Source organism: Coregonus lavaretus (assembly GCF_964263955.1).
Source record: "Coregonus lavaretus genome assembly, chromosome: 27".
Classification (NCBI taxonomy): Eukaryota; Metazoa; Chordata; class Actinopteri; order Salmoniformes; family Salmonidae; genus Coregonus; species Coregonus lavaretus.
The window spans coordinates 43,350,384-43,364,484 of record NC_140014.1 but is presented as its reverse complement, the minus strand read 5'-3'; positions in this window follow the sequence as shown (position 1 = coordinate 43,364,484).

The window sequence follows — 14,101 nt, the reverse complement described above, 5'->3', positions numbered from 1 at the left end:
CCTCTCTCTCCCCTCCTGCTTCCTCTCTCTCCCCTCCTCCTTCCTCTCTCCCCTCCTCCTTCCTCTCTCTCCCCTCCTCCTCTCTCTCTCCCCTCCTCCTTCCTCTCTCCCCTCCTCCTTCCTCTCTCCTCCCTCCTCCTTCCTCTCTCTCCCCTCCTCCTTCCTCTCTTCCCCTCCTCCTCTCTCTCTCCCCTCCTCCTTCCTCTCTCCCCTCCTCCTTCCTCTCTCCCCTCCTCCTTCCTCTCTCTCCCCTCCTCCTTCCTCTCTCCCCTCCTCCTTCCTCTCTTCCCCTCCTCCTTCCTCTCTCTCCCCTCCTCCTTCCTCTCTCTCCCCTCCTCCTTCCTCTCTTCCCCTCCTCCTTCCTCTCTCTCCCCTCCTCCTTCCGCTCTCTCCCCTCCTCCTTCCTCTCTTCCCCTCCTCCTTCCTCTCTCTCCCCTCTTCCTCCTCTCTCTCCCCTCCTCCTCTCCTTCCTCTCTCCCCTCCTCCTTCCTCTCTCTCCCGTCCTCCTTCCTCTCTTCCCCTCCTCCTTCCTCTCTCCCCTCCTCCTTCCTCTCTCCCCTCCTCCTCTCTCTCTCCCCTCCTCCTTCCTCTCTTCCCCTCGTCCTTCCTCTCTCTCCCCTCGTCCTTCCTCTCTCCCCTCCTCTTTCCTCTCTCCCCTCCTCCTCTCTCTCTCCCCTCCTCCTCCTCTCTCTCCCCTCCTCCTCTCCTTCCTCTCTCTCCCGTCCTCCTTCCTCTCTCTCCCGTCCTCCTTCCTCTCTTCCCCTCCTCCTTCCTCTCTCCCCGCCTCCTTCCTCTCTCCCCTCCTCCTTCCTCTCTCTCCTCTCCTTCCTCTCTCCCCTCCTCCTTCCTCTCTCTCCCCTCCTCCTTCCTCTCTCCCCTCCTCCTTCCTCTCTTCCCCTCCTCCTTCCTCTCTCTCCCCTCCTCCTTCCTCTCGCTCCCCTCCTCCTTCCTCTCTCCCCTCCTCCTTCCTCTCTCTCCCCTCCTCTCTCTCTCCCTTCCTCCTTCCTCTCTCTCCCCTCCTCTCTCTCTCCCCTCCTCTCTCTCTCTCCCCTCCTCCTTCCTCTCTTCCTCTCCTCTCTCTCCCCTCCTCCTTCCTCTCTTCCCCTCCTCTCTCTCTCCCCTCTTTCTTCCTCTCTCTCCCCTCCTCCTTCCTATCTTCCCCTCCTCTCTCTCTCTCCTCCTCCTTCCTCTCTCCCCTCCTCCTCTCCCCTCTCCTCCTTCCCCCATCCACCTTCCTCTCCTCCTGTGGCTGGCTGGTATAGGTTGTTGTATCAATCAATCCAATTTATTTATAAAGCCCTTTTTACATCAGCAGATGTCACAAAGTGCTTATACCGAAACCCAGCCTAAAACCCCAAAGCAAGCAATGCATATTTATAGAAGCACGGTGGTTAGAAAAAACTCCTTAGAAAGGCAGGAACCAAGAAAGAAACCTAGAGAGCAACCAGGTTCTGAGGGGTGGCCAGTCCTCTTCTGGCTGTACTGGGTAGAGAGCAACCAGGTTCTGAGGGGTGGCCAGTCCTCTTCTGGCTGTGTCGGGTGGAGATTATAAGAGTACATGACCAGTCCGCGTGATCTAAACTATCTTGAAGCATAGCTTTCCGATTGGTCAGACCAACGTTGAACAGTCCTTACCACGGGTACTTCCTGTTTAAGTCTCTGGCTATAGGAAGGAAGGAGCAGAGTAGAGGCATGATCTCATTTGACAAAGGGAGGGTGGGGTAGGGCCTTGTAGCAGTCCCGAAAGCGGGAGTAGAAACGGTCAAGAATTATTGACGAGCGTGTACCGCTGGCAACGTGTTGATAAAACTTCGGTAGCATTTTCCTCAGATTTGCGGTCTCAGGATATGCAGTTCCCAGTGTAGTTCCTTGAGAGCCGTCGTGATGTTGGCTTGAGGGGGAATACACACGGCCGTGACGATGACCGAAGAAAATGATCTGCGGTCGGTATTTGATGGTGAGGTATTCCAGAGGGAGAACCCTGCTGGCTGTATGTCCGGAGAGAGCCATGATTCTGTAAAACAGAGTATGTTACAGTCCCTGACGTCTCTCTGGATGGAGATCCTCGCCGTGAGCTCGTCTACTGAACATTAGTGAGTGGATGGTATACACGCCTCCTGAGTCGGACTAAACTACGAAAAAAACTACTGAAATACGGACTCCGTATTCCTCTTCCCTGTCGGTGGCGTCTTGGAGCAACCTTTGGGATTGTTGGAAATGCTCGGGGGGGGGGGGGTGGGGGGGGGGGGGGGGGGGGGGGGGGGTGGTACGAACAAAGGATCCAATTGAGGAAAGTCACATTTCTGGTCGATGAGGGCCCACACCGACCCAGAGGACTGGGTGATCGCGCTCTCCGAGGCCGACGTGAGTAGGGTCTTTAATCAGGTCAACACTCGCAAGGCTGCGGGACCGGACGGTATTAAAAGGGCGCGTACTCAGAGCATACGCAGATCAGCTGACAGGCATATTCACAATAAATGTCGACCTCTCCTCGTCCCAGTCTGTAATGCCCACGTCTTAAGATGACCACCATCATTCCTGTTCCTAAGAACTCTAAGGCTTCACGCCACAATGACCACCGCCCTGCAGCGCTCACATCTGACATCACGAAGTGCTTTGAAAGGCTAGTACGCACATTTTATGGCTTAAAAAAGGTGTTGAACACATAAAAACATAAGCTCTTCGCTGTATTCGTTGAGTCTCTCTCTAGTACGGTTTTGAAATCTCAGTATTAACTTTGCTGTGTGTTTGAGGCTTCTTTTTACAGTATAGGAGCACTTGATTTGCTCTCTGGCCTGCCGGGTATGTGGAGATCTACCTTCAGACATATGAAATGGCTCAAAACGGTAACACTTTGCCTTCCAGGCGCCAGGGGGCTGCTGAATCAAGTGCACCTACCGCCAACAGTGTGAAACAAATACAAAAAATAGGAACACAAGGCTTTATCGCTGGGTTTTTTACAGAAATGTTTGGTGATCGATTAGGAATGCCTTGGAGATCGACCAGTCGATTGTGATCGACTGGTTGGTGACCACCGCCCTAGACCCACTCCAATTTGCATACCGCCCCAACAGATCCATAGACGATGCAATCTCAATTGCACTCCACACTGCCCTCACCCACCTAGATAAGAGGAATACCTATGTGAGAATGCTGTTCATTGACTACAGCTCAGTGTTCAACACCATTGTCCTCTCCAAGCTCGTCACCAAGCTTAGGACCCTCAGACTGAACACCTCCCTCTCCTGGACTTCCTGATGGGCCGACCCCAGGTGGTGAGGGTAGGCAACAACACCTCCGCCACGCTGACCCTTAACATGGGGGCCCCACAGGGGTGTGTGCTTAGTCCCCTCCTGCACTCCCTGTTCACCCACGACTGAGAGGCCAAACAAGACTCCAACACCATCATCAAGTTTGCTGACGACACGACGGTGGTATGCCTGATCACCGGCGACGATGAGACAGCCTATAGGGAGGAGGTCAGTGACCTGGCAGTGTGGGGCCGGGACAACAACCTCCCCCTCAAAGCCAGTAAGACCAAGGAGCTGATCATGGACTACAGGAAATGGGGGGAGCACGCCCACATCCACATCGACGGGGCTGCAGAGAAGTGGGTTGAGAGCTTCAAGTTCCTCGGTTTTCAAATCACTAAGAACTTAAAATGGTCGAACTCACATGCACACAGTTGTGAAGAAGGTGCGACAGTGCCTCTTCCCCCTCAGGAAGTTAAAAAGGTTTGGTATGGGCCCTCAAATCCTCAAAAAGTTCTACAGATGCATCTTTACTGGCTGCATCTCTGGTTGGTATGGCAACTAACTGCCCTCGATCGCATGGCGCTTGTAAGGGTTGGTGTGAGGTGTGACCCAGGTGCGGTGCAGGATAGGCAGTAGGCAGTAGGCAGAGATGGTGAAACAAGGATCTTTACTGGTGGTCCCAAAACCAGGATACAAAATAACGGACTTGTCACGATACAATAAAGGAGGAGCAAATAAGTAACCTTACCCCTATACATATCTACCTCCATCACTCCAGTATCCCTCCACATTGTTAATATGGTACTGGAACTGACCCTGTATATAGTCACCTTACCCCTATACATATCTACCTCCATCACTCCAGTATCCCTGCACATTGTTAATATGGTTCTGGAACTGACCCTGTATATAGTCTCCTGACCCCTATACATATCTACCTCCATCACTCCAGTATCCCTGCACATTGTTAATATGGTACTGGAACTGACCCTGTATATAGTCTCCTGACCCCTATACATATCTACCTCCATCACTCCAGTATCCCTGCACATTGTTAATATGGTACTGGAACTGACCCTGTATATAGCTACTGACCCTGGAACTGTCCCTGTATATAGCTACTGACCCTGGAACTGTCCCTGTATATAGCTACTGACCCTGGAACTGACCCTGTATATAGCTACTGACCCTGGAACTGTATATAGCTACTGACCCTGGAACTGATCCTGTATATAGCTACTGACCCTGGAACTGATCCTGTATATAGCTACTGACCCTGTATATAGCTACTGACCCTGGAACTGTCCCTGTATATAACTACTGACCCTGGAACTGTCCCTGTATATAGCTACTGACCCTGGAACTGTCCCTGTATATAGCTACTGACCCTGGAACTGTATATAGCTACTGACCCTGGAACTGATCCTGTATATAGCTACTGACCCTGGAACTGATCCTGGATCTGATCCTGTATATAAACTTCTTCTTAATTTCTCATGTTCTTCTTGTTTCTTATTTCTCGTGTATTTTTTGATCTTACATTGATTATTATTATTATTATTATTATTGTTATTATTGATGCATTGTTGGGTTTGGAGCAAGAAAGAAAGGCATTTCACTGTATTTAAAAAAAAACTTGAAACTTCAACTTTAAAAATCAAGTAAAAACCTAGAGAAACATTTAGAAACAAAACCAATGAAAACATGTTTTCTGAGGTAATTTTTTTCCAAAATGCTTGATGAGTTTACCAACAGGAGCAGTAGGATGGAGAAGTTAACAACACCTCTAACCAATCATTGTGTTGTTCAGAGGAATATATTTCATGTTCTCCAGGGGAAAGCGGTTGTCTGTTTGTCATCACGAACTAAGCTACTACGCTATGACTGTAGCAACACTGCCCCCACTGGACATCCGCTGAACTAAATCTAAAATGTACACTGTATGTACAGGCTTGGCTATGGCAGAGAGAAAAGGCTACTTGCTATGTAGCTCAACCAATGAGGAGATGGGAAATCCGTTTACAATCCCCGAATGGATCCTACCACTGTCTCACACTCAAACTGATTGTAGTAATTAGTAACAGCGCCACCCTCAGGCCACTCCAGGTAAGTACACGTCCATACATGACAGTACTCACAATAGATGTGTGGTAAACTATTCAGACTTATGTTTAGGTTTAGGTTTATTTAAACATATTGGTACTGTACCAGGGCCGGCGCCAGAACAAAATCTGTTGGACGGGCCTTTTGATATCCGTAGCGGGCCCGTTTTTTTTCACGGGACCCCCTATGTGTGAAGGCGCGTGCGAGTTCACCATTTTTTTGGGGGGTGTTATCGTAAGCTTACAATTTATCCTACTCTTTCTACCGATCTGCGTGCCAGTTATGATAATATTTTTATGTGCGCGTTTTCATGGAACAGTTTCATTTCAATAATAATTATTTAGTTTCTCAAAAATCATTGTCACGTAGTTAATCTGAAGTAAAACGATAACAAATCTTAAAGGAAAAATTCAACTAAGGCAAGGGCACCGGCCTCTGCCATATGGACACATTAATACACTGTTGTCCATTAGCGGCTAAAGAAATGAGCGCAGCGAACTCAGAGAAGTTATATAATATATAGTTATATATATAGAAGCCTATAGGCCAATGCAGCAGTAGACCTATAACAAAAAAAAATAATTAAAAAAATAAAAAATAAAGATAAAAAAAATAAAATAATAAAAATAAATAAAGTGAAAAAAATTGAAATATTTAAATATTCCATCGTCAAACTAAGTAAAAAATACAAAAGCCAACAAATAAAAACAATAGAAAATATCATGATGAAAATTCTGGTTATTTCAATCACATTCATCTCTCTACTAGCTATTGCTAGTGAAGTGAAACATTGTATCCAATCATCAACTGGGTCCGGCCAGAAGCTGTCGCTAGCAAACTTGCAACATTGTATCGACTAGCCTATTCCGGGCCCTCAGAGTTTCCCGCGCCAGTGAGATCTGGTGCAACCCAATTACCTTCAGAAGTCACATAATTAGTTAAATAAAGTCCACCTGTGTGCAATCTAAGTGTCACATGATCTGTCACATGATCCCAGTATATATACACCTGTTCTGAAAGGCCCCAGAGTCTGCAACATCACTAAGCAAGGGGCACCACCAAGCAAGCGGCACCATGAAGACCAAGGAGCTCTCCAAACAGGTCAGGGACAAAGTTGTGGAGAAGTACAGATCAGGGTTGGGTTATAAAAAAATATCAGAAACTTTGAACATCCCACGGAGCACCATTAAAATTAAAAAATTGAAAGAATATGGCACCACAACAAACCTGCCAAGAGAGGGCCGCCCACCAAAACTCATGAACCAGGCAAGGAGGGCATTAATCAGAGAGGCAACAAAGAGACCAAAGATAACCTTGAAGGAGCTGCAAAGCTCCACAGCCGAGATTGGAGTATCTGTCCATAGGACCACTTTAAGCCATACACTCCACAGAGCTGGGCTTTACGGAAGAGTGGCCAGAAAAAAGCAATTGCTTAAAGAAAGAAATAAGCAAACACGTTTGGTGTTCACCAAAAGCATGTGGGAGACTCCCCAAAAATATGGAAGAAGGTACTCTGGTCAGATGACACTAAAATTGAGATTTTTGGCCATCAAGGAAAATGCTATGTCTGGCGCAAACCCAACACCTCTCATCACCCCGAGAACACCAGACTTCAATCCAATTGAGAATCTGTGGTATGATTTAAAGATTGCTGTACACCAGCGGAACCCATCCAACTTGAAGGAGCTGGAGCAGTTTTGCCTTGAAGAATGGGCAAAAATCCCAGTGGCTAGATGTGCCAAGCTTATAGAGACATACCCCAAGAGACTTGCAGCTGTAATTGCTTTCGCAAGCCACTGTATGGGATCATCAGATCATGGTATTTTGCTCTTTTACACTGAGGCTTGGTGATTATCGAGGCCGAGAGGGTTGGAAAGATTTTTCAAATACTGAGGAACTATCATTCGCAATGGATGTTGAAAAAACAATTTCAGCTTTTTACATTTACATTTTAGTCATTTAGCAGACACTCTTATCCACAGCGACTTACAGTTAGTGAATATATATATTTTTTTATAAAAAAAATATTATACTGGCCCCCCGTGGGAATCAAACCCACAACCCTGGCGTTGCAAACGCCATGCTCTACCATGCTGAGTTAAGACAATCAGAAACCAGACATTGCCAAATGGACACTTTCCTACATTTGCACGCAGCAGGCCAGGTAAATGACTGTAATTAATACATGCATTAACAGAAATTAATATAACCAAATGACGGGGGATTAACGGTACATTTACTAGGCCTACTGGTGACATGCAGTATGTAATGGGGAATTGATAAAAAATAATCAGTCAAAGGGCCAACAATTCACAGAATGGAACAATGAATGTGCAAGAATTGACGGGAGACAGCTGAGTGCATTCTGGAGAGATGAGTGCATTCTGGAGAGCTGAGTGCATTCTGGAGAGCTGAGTGCATTCTGGAGAGCTGAGGGTATTCTGGAGAGTTGAGTGCATTCTGGAGAGCTGAGTGCATTCTGGAGAGCTGAGGGTATTCTGGAGAGCTGAGTGCATTCTGGAGAGCTGAGTGCATTCTGGAGAGCTGAGGGTATTCTGGAGAGCTGAGTGCATTCTGGAGAGCTGAGTGCATTCTGGAGAGCTGAGGGCATTCCGCAGAGAGACATGCCATATCTTTGCCACACACCCCTCCCCTTCCTCCTGTTGCAACATTTTACATTTGACATTTTAGTCATTTTTTTTCAATTATACTCAAGACACATTATCTTCACACATATTTTAGATGCTTTTCACTGACAGCCGCAACTCAATCAGCTAGACCTACTGCCACGCGTACTACACAAATTGTGGGCTTCCCAAATAGGCATTTGCCTACACACTTGAAACAATCCACTGCTATTTTTTTTATTTTTAAGAAGCTAATGATCCTCTGTGGCTAAGTCATGCCCCCTGGTGAAGTATTTTGAATGATTTTATTTCGACAGGAGTAATTATAATTCTGGCGAAACATTAATTTACTTTAGGGGAAGCCAGCATCCCAACAGTGCACTGTGCAACCGCCAACTTTCCTTTCCAATTCGCAAGAGGCTGAAACCAGAGATCTGTATATAACGACGAGATGCTCATGTCTCTGCCCTAACAATGGGAGTTGTTGTCCCAAAGGTGAGAAGGCAGGCGACAAGCTTAGGTCTATCCATATTATTCCCATAGAAATGCATTGGGTTTATTCTAGACAGATTTTGGCGAGAGTGAGCTCTCTCGCTTCGCCTCTTCCTCTCTGCTGAATCTCTCTCACCGGAGAAAGCATCCGAGTGAGCGAAACAGCGCCCCTCTGTGTTACTATATGAAGTCCATGTATCTGATGCTGTCTGGACAGAAATAGTATGACATGCCATAATCTTTCATTTACATTTACATTTACATTACATTTAGCGGACGCTCTTATCCAGAGCGACTTACAGTTAGTGCATACATTATTATTTTCATACTGGCCCCCCGTGGGAAACGAACCCACAACCCTGGCGTTGCAAACGCCATGCTCTATCAACTGAGCTACCTCCCTGTCTGCCATTTCCTCCCCTACCCTGGACGACGCTGGGCCAATTGTGCGCCGCCCCATTGGTCTCCCGGTTGCGGCCGGCTACAGCAGAGCCTGGATTCGAACCAGGATCTCTAGTGGCACAGCTAGCACTGCGATGCAGTGCCTTAGACCACTGTGCCACTCGGTGGTCTAAGGCCTTTCGGTCCATACAGCATCAGATACATGGACAGAACCAGGGCAGTCCAACCCTCTTCCTGGAGATCGACCATCCTGTGGGTTTTCAGTCCAACCCTCTTCCTGGAGATCGACCATCCTGTGGGTTTTCAGTCCAACCCTCTTCCTGTAGATCGACCATCCTGTGGGTTTTCAGTCCAACCCTCTTCCTGGAGATCGACCATCCTGTGGGTTTTCAGTCCAACCCTCTTCCTGGAGATCGACCATCCTGTGGGTTTTCAGTCCAACCCTCTTCCTGGAGATCGACCATCCTGTGGGTTTTCAGTCCAACCCTCTTCCTGGAGATCGACCATCCTGTGGGTTTTCAGTCCAACCCTCTTCCTGGAGATCGACCATCCTGTGGGTTTTCAGTCCAACCCTCTTCCTGGAGATCGACCATCCTATGGGTTTTCAGTCCAACCCTCTTCCTGGAGATCGACCATCCTGTGGGTTTTCAGTCCAACCCTCTTCCTGGAGATCGACCATCCTGTGGGTTTTCAGTCCAACCCTCTTCCTGGAGATCGACCATCCTGTGGGTTTTCAGTCCAACCCTCTTCCTGGAGATCGACCATCCTGTGGGTTTTCAGTCCAACCCTCTTCCTGGAGATCGACCATCCTGTGGGTTTTCAGTCCAACCCTCTTCCTGGAGATCGACCATCCTGTGGGTTTTCAGTCCAACCCTCTTCCTGGAGATCGACCGTCCTGTGGGTTTTCAGTCCAACCCTCTTCCTGGAGATCGACCATCCTGTGGGTTTTCAGTCCAACCCTCTTCCTGGAGATCGACCATCCTGTGGGTTTTCAGTCCAACCCTCTTCCTGGAGATCGATCATCCTGTGGGTTTTCAGTCCAACCCTCTTCCTGGAGATCGACCATCCTGTGGGTTTTCAGTCCAACCCTCTTCCTGGAGATCGACCATCCTGTGGGTTTTCAGTCCAACCCTCTTCCTGGAGATCGACCGTCCTGTGGGTTTTCAGTCCAACCCTCTTCCTGGAGATCGACCATCCTGTGGGTTTTCAGTCCAACCCTCTTCCTGGAGATCGACCATCCTGTGGGTTTTCAGTCCAACCCTCTTCCTGGAGATCGATCATCCTGTGGGTTTTCAGTCCAACCCTCTTCCTGGAGATCGACCATCCTGTGGGTTTTCAGTCCAACCCTCTTCCTGGAGATCGACCATCCTGTGGGTTTTCAGTCCAACCCTCTTCCTGGAGATCGACCATCCTGTGGGTTTTCAGTCCAACCCTAATGTAACACACCTGATTCTACTTATTACCTGCTCAACAAGACCTTAACTAGCTGAATCAGATATGCTGAATACATTTGCCAAATTTTCTAAAAAGCTGTTTTCGCTTTGTTTTTTTGTTTTCTTATTAAAAAATTTAGTCATTTAGCAGACGCTCTTATCCAGAGCGACTTACAGTTAGTCATTATGGGGTATTGTGTGTAGATTGATGAGGATTTTTGTATTTATTTTTTATTCATTTTAGAATAAAGCTGTAATGTAACAAAATGTGGAAAAGGTCAAGGGGTCTGAATACTTTCTGAATGAATTGTATATTTAAAAAAATGAAAAAAAGTTGCCCACTCTATATTAACCTAACTCATTAAACCTAACTCATTAAACCTAACCCATTAAACCTAACCCATCAAACCTAACCCATTAAACCTAACCCATTAAACCTAACCCATTAAACCTAACTCATTAAACCTAACTCATTAAACCTAACCCATTAAACCTAACCCATTAAACCTAACCCATTAAACCTAACTCATTAAACCTAACCCATTAAACCTAACCTATTAAACCTAACTCAGTAAACCTAACCCATTAAACCTAACCCATTAAACCTAATCCATTAAATCTAACCCATTAAACCTAACCCATTAAACCTAACCCAGTCCATGGTTCGTGTACCTTGGTTGGAAGCCAGTTTACCCATTAAATTGTTGGGAGCATATGGGGTCTTTCTATAAACTAGGGTACCAGTGAGTATTTCTTACGCTGGACAACTTGTCACAGATCTGATGTCATTGATAATAATCTGCCATTTTTTTCAAGTCATTACATTAAGATATAAGGGGGAACATAGATATATTCAATAAAATTCACGGTTTGATTTCAAACCTATGTTTAACCCTTTCTCATGGTTGATGTATTGACAGACTTGTCCAAAATCGTGTGACATAAAAAATAACTTTTGTGTCCTTGCATTTATGGCAGTGGAAGTTGCCGTTATATCATACATTAAGCATTAATCAGTTCAATTTGACATTGAACTTCAGCCCTGTAAGAATCATGGATCTAGCTGTCGGACAGCCCTGTAAGAATCATGGATCTAGCTGTCGGACAGCCCTGTAAGAATCATGGATCTAGCTGTCGGACAGTTTTTTGTATCTCAGAAATGCATTGTAATGACGTAACATTTAGTGTCTCCTTATGTTACGGGGAAACAGTTTTCATGGGCACACAAATCCCCCAAAATGTATGTGATTGCAAAATCGAATGCTTCTAACTGAAAGAGTCACCTTACCTTGATACTTTAAAACCCAAATCGATACTGTCATTAACGTGGTTCTTCAATGATTATGCATAACATTTGTTTGATGCGCATTTTGTGTCCAGCTGTTAAATTACACATTGATACTTTCACACATCAACATCTGATCCTGGAAGGAATTTTCTGAATGACAGTCAGGTGACTAACAGCTGTTGTGATAGCGCGTGCGATGCTACAACAGCCCAAGTGCTGGAAAAAAAAAAAGTGTTGGAAAATTAATGTCCAGAATATTTTGGTGTCTCATTCCTTATGCCTGTGAAGACAGTTGTGTCTGGATCCAATATCCCTAGCGAATTGATGTTTATCATCTGTTGTTGTCTGATTGATTTACAGCAGGATCTCGTTAGATTTAACAGAGCAAAAAGCACCGAGGTAATGAGTTCATGTTTTCATATGTTTTTGTGCCTCGGATTGAACACCGAGTTTACTATTGCGCAACACACAACGCTATTCCTATCAATTACTCTGGATATAATGACATCACATTACATAGCCTAGATGGCTTCTTCACAATACGATGTGGTAATGAAGTAACATGACAAATACATTTTTGGTTTCCATGTGTACACCTGCAATGTTAAACGAAACAAGGGGCTTGAAGCAGCCTACTGAACTTTGAATTTGGAGCTCAGAAATTCAAGAACTGGAATAGGCCAACCTTGAAAACCAGACATTTCCTCAATTTGGTTCTTGAAAAGGACTCGTGATTACTGTAGCCAACTTATAATTTTTCCTGCTCCCTTATAATTATCCGCGATTTTTTTTTTGGATCCGTTTTTGTAATAGATGTGGCCACTTTCATTTGTTTCCCGGTGTTGCGCCACTCTGTTGCGGTAAAACCACGTGCGCTTATTATGAGGATGACAACATTTTAATGTCGGCTTCGACTTGGCTTTCAAATACAAATCTTAACATTACAAAAGGAAGCTGGTTTTGGTTCGACTTGGCTTTCAAATACAAATCTTAAAATTACAAAAGGAACCTGGTTTTGGTTTGACTTGGCTTTCAAATACAAATCTTAACATTACAAAAGGAACCTGGTTTTGGTTCGACTTGGCTTTCCATACAAATCTTAACATTACAAAAGGAACCTGGTTTTGGTTCGACTTGGCTTTCAAATACAAATCTTAACATTACAAAAGGAACCTGGTTTTGGTTCGACTTGGCTTTCCATACAAATCTTAACATTACAAAAGGAACCTGGTTTTGGTTCGACTTGGCTTTCCATACAAATCTTAACATTACAAAAGGAACCTGGTTTTGGTTCGACTTGGCTTTCCATACAAATCTTAACATTACAAAAGGAACCTGGTTTTGGTTCGACTTGGCTTTCCATACAAATCTTAACATTACAAAAGGAACCTGGTTTTGGTTCGACTTGGCTTTCCATACAAATCTTAACATTACAAAAGGAACCTGGTTTTGGTTCGACTTGGCTTTCCATACAAATCTTAACATTACAAAAGGAACCTGGTTTTGGTTCGACTTGGCTTTCCATACAAATCTTAACATTACAAAAGGAACCTGGCATTTGGTTGCTTTCTCATTAGAAAACAACTGATGGTGAGATTAATGCTATTCGTGGCTTTATTACCTGGGCCTGCGTCAGCCACATCGGCTACATGGCATCCACTCTATTTAATCAGGCAAGTCCACATTATTCTTACATATTTTACAATGTAATAATACTTTGAATATCAATGCAATGGAAAGGCCCCCCCAAAAAAACATTATTCTTAAAGTGGTAATGTCCTTTTACATTTTTTGTCATTTAGCAGACGCTCTTATCCAGAGCGACTTTACAGTTAGTGAGTGCATTCATTTTCATATTGGCCCCCCGTGGGAAACGAACCCACAATCCTGGTGTTGCAAGCGCCATGCTCTACCAACTGAGCTACACGGGGCCTACTTTTGTGTGTGTTCTAGATCAGGCCCTATTTGTACAGTATATACATTATACAATTGTATAACATTGAGGTCCTTGAACATTTAAATTACATTAAAAAAAAAAAGGTAATAAAGCATGAAAGATCCTCCACCTCTCCTCCTCCTCCTCCCAATGGGGTCTCTCTCCAGCAGATACCTTCTCACTCCACAGATGCTGTGAGACGAGTGCTCAGACAGGATGTGTAATGGTGCCTGAGAAGATGGTGCTTTACTGCCAACAACGACACGGACACGGGTGGTGAAATTACATTTATAATTAGAAGCTAGGTACTAGCTAGTGTGTGCTAGCTAGCTAGTGTGTACAAAATAGTGTGTACTAGCTAGCTAGTGTGTACTAGCTAGTGTGTACTAGCTAGCAGGACAAGCAACAGTGGTTAACATAACGCCATGGACCAGAGCTAGTGCGCCATCTGGTATGTGCGTAGCACACTGACGCCCTGGACCAGAGCTATTGACTCACGCAGTACATGAGACCAACAAACGTCTACAGGTTGCGTACCTGGATGCTTCTCCCTCCTCCTGCGGTCT